Here is a 19,812-nt window from a genome sequence, read left to right as displayed (position 1 = left end):
AGTCCTAAAAGATGACTTGAATTCCAAGGTCAATCAGTCTCTGAAGTAAGGTGGGGTATAGTATATCATTGCAGGTAAATAGACATTCCAGTGGAAGGAACATGGTACCTAAATGCATATTAAAATTGGTCTTGAGGTTGATCCAAATGGTGTTGAGGGCAGATGGCATAACAGTAAGTGAACAGATTAATATTTGGTGATCTTAGAAAATGTTGGTTTCCTTGAAGAATGAGGCATGTGATCTAAGGGTGAGCCTTCAACAACGATCTCTAGGTAATAGAGTTGAGCCTGGTGCAAGTTTTCCTTATGTCATTGGGGTACTTGCACAGAGTCCATTAACCTGTTAGAGAGATAGTATTGTCTCCTACTTTGCTGAGTTATGTGCTAGCATTGTTAGTAAGTGGGTTAAAGGACAGCAGTCTTCAGTGAAAGCTGGTATTGATGGGAGGGCACTGAAATTCGCATTCAACCTGTGATTTGGTCTGGAAGTTGGTTTTAATTATTTGATTTGAGAAGGAAAGGGAGCTCTCAGTTGCTCAAAATGTAGAGGTGCATTCTGGGTTTCAGATTTTAGCAATATTTGGGCAAATAGGTTGATGCAGAAATACTAGTACTGTAATCAAGTCAAATTATTTTCTTTATGGTGCTATTATATTTTTTGCAGAGGCATTGAATGGGAAACATGAGGCAAACAAGCCAGTTTTCCTCAGTAGTCTTTTAAGGAACTTTTTTTGCATTATTTCCTTCACGTCTTTCTAGAATCATAGAGTCTTATGTCAGTTTTGCCAATTGCGTGAGGCCTTGTGAGTGATATGGGCCCAGATTTACTGTGATTTTGTGTCAGTTTCTTCACTTTTGTGGTGCAATCCTAATGCAAATTCCGATTTGGCATTTACAAAGCCACACAAGGTTTATGTGCGTGGCTTTGCTTGATTTAGTAAATACAAACTAATTCAACACAATGCATGGAGTTACTTTGTGTTTCGTTGCAACAGGTAAGCATTACATGGATGGTGCATGGGAGTTTCTGTGCATCCATGCATGTGTAATGTCACAAACCGAGCTTCAAAACATGTGTAAACCTGACTTTGCATCAGAATGGTGCTCCTACCCAACAGAGGGGTAACAAGGAGACAATATCAAGGTATTTGCCACTAAGTATTATCTTTGTGCTGGAAGGCACCTCTTCCTGCACCAAAAAATTCTCCTCGTAATGCAGTCTCCCTTGCACCATGATGCATGGGTACATGCACTAGTGCTAGGAAGTCACAAGTGCGCCAGGACATAGCAGGAGCTGACCAGTGCCATTACTTATTAGATGGGGTACTGTTCAGCTCTCTACCAGTCACACACTGCAACCCAACAAATTGTCTTTCAATACTGTGTTGCATAAACTATTAATACTTATTTCCCCAGGTGCTAAAAGCAACAGAAATGCAGAAGTAAAACTTTATATAACAATCAAATGGTTGCTTGTTTTGGACTCCATCAAATTTTTTGAAAATGTCTTATTTTCAATGCCTGCAGAGGGTCTTTGTGATTTGAAGATTTTGGCATAGACTGAGGAGTGAGGTTAATACATTGAAATGAATGTCATATTTATCACTCCATATTGTTTCCTGTCACTGTGATGACTCATGTGGAGGTGAAGAATATGTTGACAGTGCCCGTTTAAGGCTGTGTAGTGGGAAAACATTTGGAGTAGGTTTAGCATCTCTGAGTTGAATAGGAAATCTCTAGCTGTGACTGGGGTTTTGTTGGATGTTGACTTTGCCTAGCGAACATAATTCAGAATATCTAGGTGATGTCTTAGAAGCAGTGGAGGAAGGATTATATTAAACAAGCAGAGACATATATTCATTACTATCACCCAAATAAATTTGTTTCAAACATGTGACATGAAAGATAACATGAAGGTTAAGCTTTCTAATAAGGTTAGTTGTGCAGCGTGGCAGTGACCTCAATAAAATTCACCAATCAGTAAGTGCAGCAGAGTATAATTATTTTGCAGGGTAGCAAACATCCTCTCCTTTGCTGTTCTAGTAGAGATAAGTATTGCACATTTCTTTTTTTTACCATTTAATGATTAGTAGTTGTGATATGCTTGCACTGTCAGATTATTATTTAACTGTTTATGATTTGTGGCCTTCAATTTGATATTTAATATCTGAAGGCATTCACTCAGCTGCTCTCAGGTAACTCACATGCGTGGCAACAACAGCAATTTTGTTTGTTCTCCTAATGGGCTCAGATATTCCCCTCAGATGGTAAGAGGGGTACTTTGTGAAGTATTGCACATGGTTGTTTTAAATGGCTTTTTCTTCTTTATTGTTGCACCCTCCTTAGGGAATTGACAACATTGCTTCCTTTGCCTTCTCTCAGGCTATTTCCACATATGGAGAAGAATTCCTCTATTTGGCTCAGTATAGTTACTGTTTTTGTGTCATATTCTATTTAGTGTTAAATGTTAGGACTGTGGTCTATATAAATAGATATATTTTTATTGAGTTCCTTCTCCTAATAATATTTAAAAAAACAAAAGCGAAAGCAATGCTAATACATTAAAATGTACACTCGTAACTCTCCAGTTTGATTTAGTTACTATTCTTACTTAAACTGCTGGTTATTCTGGTTATTGAGAGTTACGCTTACACAGCATATTTAGGAAGGCACAGAGTGACCGTAAAACATTTTCTATTACAAAAACTCCCTGAATCTTGAGCTTAATGATTCTGATTCCCCTATTGAACTAGATTCCCAAGAAAGGCATGCTGAGTAAGAGTCAGCCAGTGAGGGATAAGTCACTGTAAGGGTGGTCATTCAATCTGCTGTAACAGCATCCATGCTGTGAATGCAGGATGTCATAAGCTACCTCATTATGGCTTCCTTTGATACATTATTGTGTTATCTACCTCCTTTGTCAAGTGATTACCCCCAGATATCTAAGGGAGCCAGTTCCGAATTTTTCTAAAAACAAGATTGTAGCCTCTTAAAAATGAAGTGAAGAGGCATCACTGGCACAAACTGCATCATCATCTATGTCCTTCTCTTCAATTTCAGGATTGCAAGGTAGTCCTCCTCCTGAAGAATCAAAGAAAATTTCCTTTTTAAGCACCCCCATCCAAACTGACAAACACACTACCAATTCGGACTGGTTGTCTTCCCCTACTACTTGTGGTAGACAGAATTGCCAGATTTTTGGTCACTCAATGTTACTCTTTAACACAGAGTTCTGGCCAAATCCACCAATCACCGCATGTAAGAGTTTTTGTCCCAAGTATCTCCAGAAAATGCACACTGGTGAGTGAGATTTGGCATTCCCTAACGCGATTTTCTAATGCTGGAGGTACCGAACAGTTGTGGTGAGAAGGCTGTAATTTGAGGTGATTTACTACAGCTTGAGTTGATCTTGTACTAGAGTAGCAGCAAAATCTACATGAATGCCAGCATGCTCTTGCACAATACATTGTGAAGTTCATGGTGATTTTTTTAATTGCAGTGTGAGCCATGCAAGCTTCATATTTTTTGCACATTTGCAGAATTCTGTCGAATCTTGTGGAGTTTTTATGTAACTTTGAGGATTTTTGCAAAGTGAAACTCTGCAAGTTCTCCCTACTTGTACTGTGCCCATTTGTTAGTTATTGGGTTTTGAGTTAGCAGAGTTCTGATCACTGTCCAAGCAGGAACCACATTACAAGTTAGAGACAGAAAGTCAGCATGGCACAGAGAGTCAGGTTAAACTTAACAGGCAATGTGTAAAGTATTTGTGCACATTTTCAAAGAATAAAACAGTGAAACCACCTCACAAAAAGATAACACCCCTGGTTATAATAACAGAGTTTAATTTAATGAACAAAACAAGATGAAAATGACAAAAACCCAATAAGTAGAACTTGAGATATTAATTTTTAAAGAATAAACTCAAGTGTATTGCTTAAGCGCACAAAGTGCCAGCTGGAGGTATTGAGTCATTCCAGAACAGGTCAAATCTGAAAAGTCAGGATGACAGCAATGGAGAATGTGTTGTATACAGGGATCAGCCTCAGACCACTGCAAAAATACCTTGTTTGCGTCAACATTGTGGGAGATGTGAGGAGCAGGGGAGGTGATGCATCATCCTCGATCCTTAGGATGTAAGAGATGCTTCGACTCTGAGCCATGCAAAGTCAGAGATGCATTGAAAATAGAGGCAATGTGCCCCGCTATCTGTAATTCGATGTTCTAAATCATCGCTGCAGTGGCAATGTGGCATCATAGATGGTGATGCACCAGTTATGAGCAGCTCAGCGGTGTCGATGTGTTGATTTTTGGCTGTAGCAGCAGTTTAAACCAACTTCAAATGGCCCAGACTGGATTGACACCACTTGGCAGGGCAAGACTCACAGGGCCCACTCCATTTAGACCAGACATCCAAGTTTACCTTTGTGAATCAGACCCTGTTCTACTTTGCTTCAAACTAAGAGGAGAACAATGCCAAGGAGTGCAGCACTCCTACTTTGAGAATCTATTAAGGCACTTCCCAGATATCAAAATAAAGTACACAAAAATATGAACAGGAGCATTTAGTAAATGCTAAAATACTCACAGCAGTTAAACAATATCAGGCATAAAAATACAATGCATTAAAAATGAATATGTATGCAGTGAATATATGTAATTAAGATAACACTTGCCCACCCCATTGGTAGCTTGGCACAAGCAGTCATGCTCATCTCAAATGCAATGTGTAAAGTATTAGTACCAACACACACAGTACTACATTGAAAACACTACAAAATGGATGCCACACCAGTTTAGACAAATAGGTAATATTTATCTAAATCAAACAAGACCAAAAGGACAAAAATCCATCAAACATGAGTCAAGATATTATTTTGCAAAGAAAAAGAGTCTTACTCCATTGTAAAAAATGGAAACGTTGTTGGTACACAAAGTACCTTGTTTGCGTCAAAAATAAAGCCGCATGGGTGAGAGTGTGTCAGTAAAGTCAGCGATGCATCAATTCCTTACTCATAAGTGAGGTCGTGCGTCGTTTCTTCTCCGATCAAGTCAGCGATGCATCATTTTTCTCTACCACAAGAGAGCAATACATCGATTATTGGACGCCTCGCATTCAAACCATATTGCATTGATTTTTGACGCCCAGTAATGATGCTTGAGGTTTGCGTCATTATCAGAAGACACAAGCAGGAGTTGCATTGTTTCTTCAGCTGTGATGCGTCGATCTTCCATTTGGGATGCAGGTGGAGCATCAATTTTAGCCGCAAAACGGGTGGCGTGTCATTTTTCAGCCGCGTTGCAGGTGGTACATCAACATTTTCAATACATAGTGCCCTGTGTGTGGATTTTAGTCCTTATTCTACCAGCTTCACCTTTCAAGGGCCCAGGGAATGGATGGGCACCACTTGGCAGGGCATGGGTCTCAGCAGAGAGTCCAGGTGCTGGCAGAGGAAGTCTTTGATGGCCCTGAGACATCAGAACAGGAGGCAAGCTCAGTCCAATCCCTTGGAGATTCTTCACAAGCAGGAACATACCAAAAAGCTCAGTACTTTTCCTCTCTCAGGCAGAAGCAGCAACTGCAGGCCAACTCAGCAAAGCACAGTCACAGGCAAAGGAGCAGTACTCCTCCTCCAGCTCCACAGCTCTTCTCCTTGGCAGAGGTTCCTCTAGATTCAAGAAGTAATTTAAAAATCTGGGGTTTTGGGTCCACTACTTATACCCCTTTTTGCCTTTGAAGTAGGCAGACTTCAAAAGAAAGTCACTGTTGTTCACAAGATCCTGCCTTGCCCTGGGATGGCTCCAGACTCACACCAGGGGGTTGGAGACTGCATTGTGTGAGGGCAGGCACAGCCCATTCAGTTGTTTGTGACCACTCCTCCATCCACTCTAGCTCAGATAGCCCATCAGGATATGAAGGCTACACCCCAGCTCCCTTTGTGTCACTGTCTAGAGAAGATTCACAAACAGCCCAACTGTCAGTCTGACCCAGACAGGGAATAGACAAGCTGGCAGAGTCACAGAATGGTTTAAGCAAGAAAATGTCCACCTTCTAAAAGTGGCATTTTAAAACTGAGAATTTAAAACCACCTTTACCAAAAGATGTATTTTCAAATTGTGAGTTCAGAGATACCAAACTCCATATTTCCATATGCTCCCAAAGGGAAACTGCACTTACGAGTTATTCAAAGGCAGTCCCCATGTTAACGTATGAAAGAGATGGGCCTTGTAACAGTGAAAAATGACTTTGGCAGTATTTCACTGTTAGGACATGTAAAACACATCAGTACATGTCCTACCTTTAACATACACTGCACTCTGCCCATTAGGCTACCTAGGGACTATGTTAGGGGTGCCTTGCATGTATAAAAAGGGAAGGTTAGGGCCTGGCAAGTGGGTACACTTGCCAGGTCGAATTAACAGTGCAAGACTGCACACACAGACACTGCAGTGACAGGTCTGAGACATGTTTACAGGGCTACTCATGTGGGTGACACACCTAGTAGTATTTGATGTACAGGCCCTGGGCACCTCTAGTGCGCTTCACTAGGGACTTATTAGTAAATCAAATGTGACATTCATAGAAAAGCCAATTACACATACACTTTACACAGGTAGCACTTGCACTTTAGCATTGGTCAGCAGTGGTAAAGTGCCCAGAGTACCAAAACAGCAAAAACAGAGTCCAGCACAAAGTCAACACATGTGAAGCAGAGACAAAAAAGACAGGGGAGACAATGCCAATGATGCCAGGTCTAACAATATGTATGTGCACAGCAAAGCTAGATAATTAAGAATAAAAATGCATCACCCAGGGGATTGAATCCAACACCATCCTGGTGCCAACGTCAAGCTTCCACCCCCAAAATGAGTTCCTTCTATCTCAGTGCCAATCTTCCCCACCTTATATACTTTACACAAATCCGAGGAAGGTTCTGGCAACCTCCCCCTCCCTTTATGCAAGTTATGAAATCCAATTGCTGGCTGTACTCGGTATTTGCGTCAAAAACAAGCAAAGGAATAGGCCCAGCCCTGGTGTGCATTCCTGAGGCAAAGGAGAAGTACTTTTCAATAGTGAAAGCATTGAAACCATTCCCGAGGCTGAGACTCTCTTATCATGTCTACGTCCACATCCCACATGTTATCTTCCTGCACGGTGCAATCCAGTGCTGGTAAGAAGAAGTGAAAACACATTCAGTGTAGAAAACAAGCTTTGTGGAAAAACACTTGCGCCGCCAATGAGATGGCATCTGAAGCTAAACTACGCACAAAATTGAGTCAGTGGTCAAAATGGAGTCAATGGTTAAATAAAGATAGCATTACAGGCCCACAGTTGGCAAGGTCAAAGTACTTCACTCCAGTATTTTGAGTTCCTGAAAATTTTGAAAATAGGAGGCAATCCAGCAAGCCCTAGGATTCATTCTGGTTCTGTGTTCAAGTGGTGCTGGTCCAGTCCTTTTCAATCAGGAAGGAAGGGCAGCAGGCAGCAGGTCAGCACAGCAAAAAAAGCAGTCCGACCAGAGCAGCAGTCCAGCAGAGTGCCAGACCTACAGTAGCAGTCCCTCTTCCTGGCAGAGTCCAGAAGAGCACTGAGTTAGTAAGGTCAGAAGTCCAGTTCTTATATCCAATCGTGCCTTTGAAGTAGGGGCATTGAAGTGAACAGATATCCTTCCTTTCTGCCTTGGCTCTAGGCCCACTACAGGGGGTTAAGCAATCTTTTGTATGGGAATGGACACAGCCTACTCAGGTGTAAGTGTGTGGTTGTGGCTAGCTTCTCCCTCCCATCCTGCCTTTCTAAAAGTGGCATTTTCAAAATTGAAACAATAATTACAACTATACCAATAAAGATGATTTATCATTACAATCCCAAAGACACTAACCATGAAAATTCTGCCACCTCCCATCAGGATTTTCAGCTTATCGAAGGTAATTAGAAATCCCCAATGTTAACCTATGAGAGGGTAAGCCTCACAGTAGTGATAAACACATGTGGGAGACTTTCTTTACTAGGACATATAACACTTAAAAGTACCTGGCTTTTTTTTACATATCACCCTGCCCTATGGGTTACCTCAGGCCTACCTTAGGGGTGACCTATATTTTATAAAATGAGAGTTTAGGGCTTGGCATGGGGATTTAAATACCAAGTCGACATAGAAGAGTAATACTGAATTCAGGCTCCAATGGCAGGCCTAGGTCATGTCAGAAAGTGCTTCTTAAGTTGGGGGCATAAGCAGTGTTGCAGGCCTACTATTAGCATTTAGTTTAAAGGCCCTGGGCACATATAGTACAATTTACTAGGGACTTATAAATACATTAAACATGACTGTATTTTAAGTAACAGAAAATGTGGCCTACCCTATGGTACGAGCATGGTTCTAATTATATTTTTTAATAACAATGGTTCCCTAGAAGTAATCATATGAGGAAATTGTATTTTAATCAGAGATACATACTGACTTTAAATTAACAAAACTCAATTATATGTAATCAAATCCATCTGTTAAGTCTAGTTCCAATAAAACCTAGACTAACATTACAACCAAATTGTACACAATAATGCTTTTTTAAAGGAACAGTTTGTAAGCATATAATTGAATTATATACCACAGTTCATTCGACAATCAAGTATTAAGATGCAATGCTCAGATAAATGCAGGTAAAAAAGATGAAAGAAAAGTAAACATGCACAAGTGAGAACAAGAAAAGATAAATAAGATTTTTCAATCAAAAGGATAACAAGTAAATAAAATTGATGCTCACAGGCAAAAATACACTTTTTTGCATGTCAATGTTTCAACACCCTATTTGTAAATCTGTGGGTCATTATCAGGATGGAGAGAATTGTAAGAGCATCCGATTATTGGAATTTGTAACAGATTCTAAATAATGAACATAGCAGATGAGCCTGTGTATGATAAAAACACAACCTTCCTTATATCATTAGAGACTTCTCCTCACTTTCGTTTCACTTTGTGCTTCTAAAGGGAATAAAATCAGCTGGAAGACAGTGATACTTGATCATTCTAGTCAATACAATACAAATCATCATAATCACCATCACCTCCACCACCACCATGATGATGATGATACTCACCGCAATATGACATGCTCTCATATAAACTTACGGACAGATTTAAGAAAGGTGGCACCCCTTAGCGTCCCTTAGTGCCCCTCTAACACCACCATGTGTGCACAGTATTTAATATATGGTGCACCATGGAGAAGGGTAGGGGCAATAGCATCAACGTTTTTGATGCTCTTGATATATTTTGCAGGTCTAGCACCAAAAATGTCAGTGCTAGTCCTTCAAAGAACATAGAGGCCCCTTTTAACAAATCATGTGCCTCCTTTTAATGCCTGCTCTGCCTCGAGAACGCAGGCAGCTGCCAGCCGGCGACTGGTGTGCAGCTCTGAAGGGAGACCTAGGAGAGCTGCCTGCGCTTCGCCAATGCTGGGGCACATGCCCAAGAGCCTTTCTCCCTGATGCGGGAGTCAGGGGTGCCTTTTGGCCTTGTGGCTCTTAGCCAGGTAGGAAGGGAGCTTCACTGGAGGTTCTGCCTTGCTGGGTCTACTTATTAAAGATGGCCCCCGTGTGAGGAGTAGGGCCACCTCCCTCCGAGGTGCAGACGTTTTCTATTACTCGTACTATTTTTGTGTATCTGGTCTCCCAGGAGGTATTACTCGCATAAAGCTGGTAATCAAGGTACCTCCCTTTTTCATGACCTGATGCAGTGATATGCTGTGCTTCTTCTGAAAAAAGCACCAGTACAATCTACAGGGGCTGTAACCATTGTGCAATAGGAGTGATGTGTGACATGATGCCCTAAGGAAATATTTTCCATGCCATATATCTTTATGTTTGTAATAAGGAGGACCTGCCACTTGTTGGTATGTTTATTGCATGGGCATTCATGGCAGTGTTTCTGCATTCAGGCTTCTGTGTTTTCATGATAATGTGGTACAGTGATAATGATGCCATGCGCTTTTCTGATGTTTCATTTTTATGGGCAGTCATGATGTTGCTTTGGCATTTATGATTATATGTTTGCCATGAAGTGCATTTCTAATAACAATGTTTTCCTGACTTCTGCTTATGTTGCAGAATAACCCGTAACATGTATTTTGTGTGACTTCTTCTGGCTTTTGCAGCATAATAGTAACTGAGTAATGTTCTGACAACTGCTTGTGTAGCAGGGTATTAATGACATGTAATATTTAGTTTAATGTTTTTTTGTACAATAGTTTATTTTTATATAACTTGCTGTTGGGTTTCCTTTGTGGTGTACATATTGTGTCACTTGTGTTCTGTGTGTTGTGCAATTGCTTTCACACATTGCCTCTGGGATAGGCCTGGCTGCTCGTGCCAAACTACCAAGGGGGTGAGCAAGGGTTATCTTGGGTGTGTAACTCCCTCACCCTTACTAGAATGGGTTTGTTCTGCCTGGCTTGGCTGCATATCCTAGCCAACCAGAAACCCCGTTTCTAACACACTGGCTCTATGATATGGTGGTCACCCACATGGCAAGCAAAAAAAGAAACCATGAAAAACAAAGCATAATGGCTTCCTATAATGGACATGCACTGGCTCTACAAAACGTCAGTCACCTACCCAGCAAGAAAAAAGGGGACATTGAAAACATGGCTGCTCTACCCAGGCACAAGGCCATTCCTATTCCAAGATAAACTTGCAGCAAACCATAGAAATTATCGTACAAATATTTGTCCAAAATGTTCCTGTGGACCTTCTCCTTATACATCAGTCATAAAGCAACTATGTCAGAAAAGTTAAGAAACTTGAAAAATGCCCCATCATAAACATTCTGAAGTGAAAATAACCCCTGTGAAATTCACAAAAAAACATTAACCAACTATCTCATACATACAAAATTGTTATCCAGCAGATGGGGAAGATGGTGGCAGGGGACAAAGGATAATGTGGAGCTACATGGGCCTAAACTACTGGATCAATCCCTACCAGAGCCACTAAAAGGCATAAATACAAAAAATGACCTAAACTTGACATGAAGACAAAATCATTCACAATAAGCTAATATAATAACAATATTTTTATCAAAGAGCAGTGCGAAAGTGAACAATTCATACTGTCCAGGACAGGGCTCTATTTAAAAGGTATATGGTGACTAGGCAAATTATAACTGGCCAAGTCACCCTACTGTAAGTCCCTAGTGAATAATAGGGCAGGATGGTTTAGACATTTCAATGCCGTTAATGCAGTTAAGTGTGCACTGCTGTGGTGGCTGGTGTCATTTTAAATGCTGGCCTTGCTTTGCAGGGTGCTTTTGAAATAAGACTAAGGGGGTCATTATGACCCTGGTGATCTTCTGACCGCCAGAGTTAATGTGGCAGTATCACCACCAACAGGATGGGGGTGTATACCGCCACATTATGAGTGTGGCAGGTTTGCCACTGGCAGCACACACTTCTCCACTCATACCCGCATGGCAGTATGAACCGCTGGGCTGGAGATGTTCATCGCAGTATTATGAGCCGGCCTACTGCCATGGTTTCCGCGGCGGAAGCACATGAAAACCATCGCGGTAGGGCTACCGGTGACAGGGAATTCCTTCCCTGTCACCGGTAGATGGCTCCATCACCCCCTGAGCAAGCACCTGATCCCCCAATCCCTGTGATCCATACACAAACCCCCCCACCCTGATTCATACATAAACCCCCACCCCTGATCCCATTCAGAAACACCCCCAGCCCCAATCCATACACAAACCTCCCCAACCCCTACACAGACACACACACCTGCAGAAATGCACACACTCACAACATCCATTCATACACACGCAGACATGGACCCACCACACAACACCCTCTTACAGGCATAACTGCACACATGAACACACACTTACGTCACCCCCTCCACCCAATCCCCCCACAGTCACAGTTTCCACCCTCACCACACACATGCACGCAGACACCCACATACACCATGTATAAACTCATTCACCTACACTTCCAGACACGCATCCACTCACACTCATCCATATCTGCATTCACAGATACATACTCACACACATTCAGGCACACATACACACAAACATCCAAACATGCATGCTCACATACATACACACTGACATGCAGACATGCACTCACTTCAACATTCATACATGCACTCATTCTCACACATACACTCACACATATACTCACACATACACCACAACATTCACAGTTGCATTCACACACATATGCAGACACCACACACTCACACACAACACTCGCAAAAACCTCCCACTCCCTCCCCTTTCGGACAATCACCTTACCTGTTCCAGGGAGAAGGTTGTCCGGAAGGAAACAGGAAGGGGCGCTGTTACCGCCTGCAGCGCCCTGCCAACAGGGCACCACCAGGCTGTACTAAAGGTCTTAATATGACTGGCCGTGTCCTATTGATGGGGCGGTGCAGGTGGTAGCAACGCCAGAGCGCCACCATCCGCCAGCATGGCTAATGACATATATCCACCCAAAGGGTGGCAGAAATTCAGCAGTATCCATACTATGGCTGTGGTATCGGCGGTCTTAAGAAACGACCTCTGATTTCATCATAAAGGCCTAGGTTCTAATTTAACTTAGGAATATTAAAACTACTTCCAAATTCCTAAATGAGATTATTTTTATATATACATTGTCCCTAAGGTCTAATAAGGTCTAATCTAGGTGCCCCAAGGGTAGGGTGCAGCGTACTAATAAGCAGGGAAATTATAAAATAAGTTTTATAAGCTCTGTGGAGGGGAAAACTGCCCATTTAGTTTGTCCCCATTGTTATGCTGCTAGGTCCATAGGCTAACATAGGAAGGCTTTAGTAAACTTTAATAAAGTCTAACGTTTTGACAGGAGTGAGCTAGAACAATTATTCAGAATCTCAAAATAATAGTTACAGCAAATCCCACAAATTTCCAGGGTTAGATTTATCATAACTATTGCAGGAAAGTCGTTTTAGAACTGCTTTCCTAAAGTTACCTAAAATCAGCCGTGTAACAGCCTCTTCTGAGTGGGCAGCCTTTGACAGACTGAGCCAAGCTGCTCTGATGAGGTGTGAAGTGGCCTGGGCTGAAACAAAGGGACCATCTGGTGGGAGGAGATCTGCTGCTCCAGATGCCATATTAGGAAGGGGGTTGGGTTGCCAAAACTTGTCCGTAAAAGGAGAAGGAGGGATAGTGCAGGGCCCAGGCACATCCCCATGTCCTGCATTGTCAGAAAGATGGGAGCCTCACTAATTAAATTAGGAGAGGGGCTGGAAGGGAAAAGTTAGACAAATCAGTGGGTTGGGATAGGCAGATCTGAACCTCCAGGAGAGATTTTCTTTATTTTGGTTTTTGTGAACTAGTGCATTCTGGGACAAAGATATGCCACACTTCTAGGGAACTTATCATCACAGAGGGTGGCACCCTGTACCCCATTGGTCAGTGGTCAATGATTTTGATTCCTGAATCACATGTGGGTTAACATGTGATTCAGGACATGGATCACATGTCATCCAATGTTTATGATTTAGTATGCAAAATGAGTTCAAACAAAGATTGAAAATGTATTATGTATAAGATACATAATACATTTCTCGATCATCATGGACTGAATTTTCATGTTGGTTAAATAATTTCAGACAAGGTATATTGTTGTTAGTGTCTGTTTAAAGTGGTTCAACCTTGCTGATAAAATAAACCCAACCTCTAAATACAGAACTTTCTAAAAATGGCATTTTCGAAATTAAATTCCAACTTTGTCGTTAAAAAGGATTTTTAGTTATAATTTCATTGACATCAAAGATACAATCTATACATCATTTTCCCGATCAAAAGGTAGCACTTATGAAATGTAATAAGGCAACCCAATGGTATCATGTAGGACAGGTAGGGGCTACAGCAATGAAAAACAAATGTGGAGGGTTTTAACTACCAGGACATATAACACTTAAAAGCACATGCCCAACGTTATAATTACAAAACACACTGCTCTATGGGTTATTGAGGGCCTACCTTAGTAGAGTATTTGAAATAAAAGGAATGTTCAAGGTTTGGCAATGGGGTTATTTTGCCAAGGTTAATTGTTAGTTTAGAACTGCATTCAGGCTGCAATGGCAGCTGTGGGACATGTTTTAATGGGCTAATTGTGTTGCACAATAGGTGCTGAGGTCCACTAGTAGCAATGATTTTACAGGTCCTGGGTATATGATATACCACTTCAATAGGGACTTACAAGTAAATTAAATATGTCAATTGGGTGTAAGCCAAATTTACCATGTTTGAGGTAGTGAGCACAAACACTTTACCACTTTTTAGCAGGACCAATTCAGAAAAATAAAAGGGATGAAGACAAAAAGTTTAGGGGTGACACTGCAGAGAGGGTCAAGTCCAACACATCTTTTCCACGGAATTAAGCTTTAACTGTCAGACATAAGAAGAGACAGGAACCACAAACGGTGAATACAAATCGCAAACCTGTCTCTGATTTTGCGTTGTGTTCCATGTACTAATGGTTAATATACTATTTACTCATACGAATAGCAGACAGGTGTGTATTTGGTACTATTTCTCTCAGCCACAGAGAGGCATGCAAGTATCATTCCCTATAGCATGTACGCTCGCGTGGGTGCACACACTACCTGCTCCAAAAGTGCACACTCTCCCAAAGCGTGCACTCCCATGCAAGAAATAGTTCATCAGCCACCAAATTTAAAACCTTGATCAACAATGAAAAATTATCATTTGGATGTGAAATGCCAGGGGCAGTTGCAAAGAGTTTACAAGGCCATGCAGACGAGCAGAGTACATGCAAAAGGACTTCCAGAAGCTGCCTCCACTCGGCATAGGTTGTACCACAGTGTGTCAGCAGCTTGGAGCAGACAGCTGTTACACACACTACTCGCTCTATTAGTGTCAGGGGTAGTGTCAGGGGTAGTGGGAATGCAAGGATTCTGAAGCAGTAGTGGCATCTAGGATCCTAATCCAGGAATGTATTTATCATTGGCAGTGACACTGATAAAAAATAATATACAGTATCTGTTATAACTCTCTGGGTAAAACTGCCCAAGGTAAAAGCCATGTAAAACTTCACAAAATGAACTGGATTCTGCCTGTCACCAAAATCTAATCACATCCTTTAGAAATTAAGCATAAAGCATTTGAGCACAAATCTTTGTATTTTTATGGCAGAAATAGATACAAATCTAGTAGTTGAATTGCGCAGAATGAAACTGGAAAATCTGGGATCAATTCCTACTTGACTAATTTGTGTGATCATAAGCAAATACATTATTTCACTGATCATCCTTTTGGTTTGTTATCTCATATGAGAATAGCTCAAATACTTTAGTTCAGGATGTGCAATCTACAAAGAAAACATACTTTTATTTAATAGCCTCTAAAGTTGATCCATCTTTAATAAGAATCCAAGCAATGTACACTGCTTATATGGCAAGTGACTTGCCTTTTTGTTCACTTACAGCTTTATCATCAAAGCTGGGCAGTAACGTTTCTCAACTCATGTTTAAAAACTCCCACTTTTAGTAAATACATTAAATAAAAAATTATGGGGGTCATTACAACCCTGGCGGACGGTGTTAAAGCGGCGGAAAAAAAATGGGAATTATGACCGTGGCGGAAACCGCCAACAAAGACAGCCAATTTAACACTCCGACCGTCACGGCGGTACAGACAAACAGCGCGGTCACCGCCAACAGACAGGCGGAAGACAAAGTACCGCCCACAGTATCACAACCTACCAATCCGCCACCTTTTCCTGGGCGGATTCACAGTGGATAAAAACAATACGGAAACAGCCATTTCTATGGGAAAACGCTCACCTCTACACACTCCACGAGGAAGGAGGACACCATGGAACCGGAACTCCAAATACTCCCTGCGATAGTCTTTCTGCTCCTGTACGACCATCATCAACACCGGCGCCGAAGACAACGGTGAGTACTGCACCTATGACATAGGGGAGGGCGGAGGCAAAAGTCAGGGACACACACACGCAACACCCCCACCCCGACCCTCACCCACTACAATACACACACCAATGCATATCCAAACATTACAGTAACAACCCCCAAACCCCCCGGAAGAATGCAAACACAAAAGGAAATGAATTCAACCATTGTAATATATCAAAATACAGTAAATAAATATATACAGATATAATTTCACATTCAACAAAATATACATCACGATTAGTAGTGTAAGTAATGCACCATTCAATGTCCGTGGACCACTGGGCCCAAAATGCATGGGCGAAGCCCACACACGATACCTGAGCAAAACGGAGAGAACACTGCTGGGGCATCAGATAGAAATACAGCAGGCACCTCAGGGGGAAGGGAAGGGAGGGCACCTCAGCCGGATGAGTGCAGCATGCCAGATCCACGAGGGGGCTCCATGCCCATTGATGTATCCTGGGGAGTGCAAAGCCACAGTCTCTCAAGTCTCTACAGTGGGTGGGTTGCCCACTGTTCAATCCTGGGGAGTGCAAAGCCACAGTCTCTCAAGTCTCTTCAGTGGGTGGGTTGCCCACTGTTCAATCCTGGGTAGTGCAAAGCCACAGTCTCTCAAGTCTCTACAGTGGGTGGGTTGCCCACTGTACCATCCTGGGGAGTGCAAAGCCACAGTCTCTCAAGTCGATAACAGCCTCCACTGGTTCTGGAGGGGGACTGGTGCCCAGAGTGCTTCATCCTGTTAAGGACAGACAGAGTGGATGCTGTTCTCCACTGGTTCTGGAGGGGGACTGGTGCCCAGAGTGCATCACTCTCCCCGTGACACCGACTCTGGCGGTGGCCTCCTGGCCAGTGACGATGGGTCTGCCCTCCAGGGCACTGACTCTGGCGGTGGCCTCCTGGCCAGTGACGATGGGTCTGCCCTCCAGGGCACTGACTCTGGCGGTGGCCTCCTGGCCAGTGATGACGGGTCTGCCCTCCTGGGCACTGACTCTGGCGGTGGCCTCCTGGCCAGTGACGATGGGGCTGGCGGTGGCCTCCTGTGCAGTGGGGATGATGGCGGTCTTCTCCGCCGTGCTGCTCTTCCCAAACTTTGGTGATTTCTTCTGCCCCTTCCCACCTTGGGTGGAGTCACAGCTGAGTGGACACTCCCCCGGGACCCTTGTGAGCGGCTTTGCCGGCTGGAGTCTTCCCCCTCTCCCGCTGGGCACTGTCCAACTTCTGGTGCTTCACAGGGGGGGGGGACTGGCTGTGCTGTGGCTCCGTGTCACACTGGCTGCCCTGGTGCCCGGTGCACTCCACATACCTCTAACAGGCACCACTGGTACTGGTAATTTTTTGGCTGAGGTGCTAGTACGGGACCTATGAATTGGAGGGGGGTGGTGGGAAAGAGGTCAAGGTTGCTCAGGAAATGTTTCTTACGAATACTGGGAAGGGTAGCTGGAGGGGGTCTGGAAGTGGAGGAAGAGGAGGTGGTTGTAGGAGGTGTAACTTTTGTTGATTTGGGTGCAGGTGCATGCTCTAGAGGCTGTCATGAGGTGGATGGCTGTTGGGTGGGTGTGTGCCCGCGTTTGTGTACTTTGGGAGGGGGCGTCACAGACACACTGGGAGAGGACACAGGGGACGTGTAAATGGTAGTGGGTGTGGTGAGTGCAGGTGAGCGGGGTGTGGTGGTGGGTGTGCTGGTGCGGGACCTAGTGGCTGTAGTGGTAGTGCATGCAGGTGAGAGTGTAGACGACACTGGGAGGGAGGAGGGAGACGACGACGAGGGGGACACAGTGGAGGCAGTGGATGTTACTGTGTCTGTATGTGTGTGATGCTTGCGTGAGTGCCTGTGAGATGTGTGGTGCTTATGTTTGCCTGAGCTTCCCTTGTGTGTTGACGTGTGTGCATGCTGGTCTGATGGTGTGCTTGGGATAGGCTGGGGTACAGGGGATTGGGTCTGGGCGGAGGAAGTTGGAGGGGGGAGGCTAGAGACAGGGACAATGGCTGCCATTAGTGCTGAGGCCAGAGATTGCAGGGTTCGATGAAGGGCAGCCTGACCAGAATGAATGCCCTCCAGGAATGCATTTGTGTGTTGCAATTCCCTTTCTACACCCTGGATGGCATTCAAAATGCTAGACTGCCCAACAGTGAGTGACCTGAAGAGGTCAATGGCCTCCTCACTGAGGGCAGCAGAGGTGACAGGGGCAGGGGCTGAGTGTGAGAAAGTAGCCTCTTTCTAGCCTTGTTACCCCCACTTTTGGCCTGTTTGTGAGTGTATGTCAGGGTGTTTTCACTGTCTCACTGGGATCCTGCTAGCCAGGGCCCAGTGCTCACAGTGAAAACCCTATGTTTTCAGTATGTTTGTTATGTGTCACTGGGACCCTGCTAGTCAGGACCCCAGTGCTCATAAGTTTGTGGCCTATATGTATGTGTTCCCTGTGTGGTGCCTAACTGTCTCACTGAGGCTCTGCTAACCAGAACCTCAGTGGTTATGCTCTCTCATTTCTTTCAAATTGTCACTAACAGGCTAGTGACCAATTTTACCAATTTACATTGGCTTACTGGAACACCCTTATAATTCCCTAGTATATGGTACTGAGGTACCCAGGGTATTGGGGTTCCAGGGGATCCCTATGGGCTGCAGCATTTCTTTTGCCACCCATAGGGAGCTCTGACAATTCTTACACAGGCCTGCCACTGCAGCCTGAGTGAAATAACGTCCACGTTATTTCACAGCCATTTTACACTGCACTTAAGTAACTTATAAGTCACCTATATGTCTAACCTTTACCTGGTAAAGGTTAGGTGCAAAGTTACTTAGTGTGAGGGCACCCTGGCACTAGCCAAGGTGCCCCCACATTGTTCAGGGCCAATTCCCCGGACTTTGTGAGTGCGGGGACACCATTACACGCGTGCACTACATATAGGTCCCTACCTATATGTAGCTTCACAATGGTAACTCCGAATATGGCCATGTAACATGTCTAAGATCATGGAATTGCCCCCTCTATGCCATCCTGGCATTGTTGGCACAATTCCATGATCCCAGTGGTCTGTAGCACAGACCCTGGTACTGCCAAACTGCCTTTTCAGGGGTTTCACTGCAGCTGCTGCTGCTGCCAACCCCTCAGACAGGTTTCTGCCCCCTGGGGTCAAGCCAGGCTTGTCCCAGGATGGCAGAACAAAGGACTTCCTCTGAGAGAGGGTGTTACACCCTCTCCCTTTGGAAAATGGTGTGAAGGCAGGGGAGGAGTAGCCTCCCCCAGCCTCTGGAAATGCTTTCTTGGGCACAGATGTGCCCAATTCTGCATAAGCCAGTCTACACCGGTTCAGGGGACCCCTTAGCCCTGCTCTGGCGCGAAACTGGACAAAGGAAAGGGGAGTGACCGCTCCCCTGACCTGCACCTCCCCTGGGAGGTGTCCAGAGCTCCTCTAGTGTGCTCCAGACCTCTGCCATCTTGGAAACAGAGGTGCTGCCAGCACACTGGACTGCTCTGAATGGCCAATGCCACCAGGTGACATCAGAGACTCCTTCTGATAGGCTCCTTCAGGTGTTAGTAGCCTATCCTCTCTCCTAGGTAGCCAAACCCTCTTTTCTGGCTATTTAGGGTCTCTGTCTCTGGGGAAACTTTAGATAACGAATGCAAGAGCTCATCAGAGTTCCTCTGCATCTCTCTCTTCACCTTATGATAAGGAATCGACTGCTGACCGCGCTGGAAGCCTGCAAAACTGCAACAAAGTTGCTAAGACGACTACTGCAACTCTGTACCGCTGATCCTGCCGCCTTCTCGACTGTTTTCCTGCTTGTGCATGCTGTGGGGGTAGTCTGCCTCCTCTCTGCACCAGAAGCTCCGAAGAAATCTCCCGTGGGT

This window comes from Pleurodeles waltl, chromosome 7, assembly GCF_031143425.1.
Source record: "Pleurodeles waltl isolate 20211129_DDA chromosome 7, aPleWal1.hap1.20221129, whole genome shotgun sequence".
NCBI classification, from domain to species: Eukaryota; Metazoa; Chordata; class Amphibia; order Caudata; family Salamandridae; genus Pleurodeles; species Pleurodeles waltl.
This window is presented reverse-complemented; position numbering follows the sequence as displayed.